The following is a 1,017-nucleotide window of genomic DNA, read 5'->3' as shown; positions in this document are numbered from 1 at the left end:
ATAGTCAGAGGCCCTATCCTCAAGAAGTTTACATTCCAGTGAGCAGAAATTTTAAAATATAAACATATAAATGAGTAAGACACCTTTGGTACTGTTATGGCCTTTGAAGAAAGTAGCAGCAATAAATAATATGAAGAGGGGCTACTTGAGCTAAGGTAGTAAGTGAAGGTCACTACTCAGGGAAGATGATGTTGAACCTCAGGGATAAGAAGGTGGTGCCCATGCCAGGAACTGGGGAAAGAGTGTGCCAATGCAAAAGAACAGTAAGTGCAAATATTCTACCTCAGGGCTGAGTTCAGTTGGTTTCAGTGACAAGAAGATCAGCACAGCTGAGCTGCAGTAAATGGCAGGGAGAGTATGGGGACTTGCTGTCAGAGATTGATAGGTTGGGTCATGTAGGGGTTTTACTGGCCATTCCAGGAATTTAAATTTTGTTCCATATGTGATATAAAGCCGTAGGCGGGTTCTAAGGGGAGGCTATGCTGGTTTATGCTGTTATGTAAAGGAGATAAACTATAGGGGGCCAAGAGTAGAGAGATAGAGACGACTAAGGAAGAGGTTGTAATTTCTGAGGCAAGAGATGATGGTGACCTGGGCCAGGTTATTAGCATGGGAGGTGGTGAGAGAGCATGGGGTTCAGGACAGATGCCAGAGGTGTCACTGATGAAGCTTCCTAATGAATGGGGTTAGAGGAAAGAAGGATGACTCCTAGCTTGTTGCCTAGGAAATGAATGGCTAGAAATATGTAGGGGGGGTAGCAAAATCCATAGTTCTGTCTTATCCATGGTAAATGTGAGACATCTATGGTTTCTTTATGTGCATATGGAGTAGGCAGTTAAGATATTTACGTCTGGATTACAAGGAAATAGTCAAAAGAACCAGAGTTCCAAGACACTCAGATAGTGTTTAAAGTCATGGCACTGAGTGATGTATGGAAGTACTAAATCACTGTATTGTCCCCCTAAAACTAACACTGTGTGTTAAATAACAGGAACTAAAATAGAAACTTTAAAAATA

This window comes from Hyaena hyaena, unplaced genomic scaffold, assembly GCF_003009895.1.
Source record: "Hyaena hyaena isolate Hyena2069 unplaced genomic scaffold, ASM300989v1 scaffold_1669, whole genome shotgun sequence".
NCBI lineage: Eukaryota > Metazoa > Chordata > Mammalia > Carnivora > Hyaenidae > Hyaena > Hyaena hyaena.
This window is presented reverse-complemented; position numbering follows the sequence as displayed.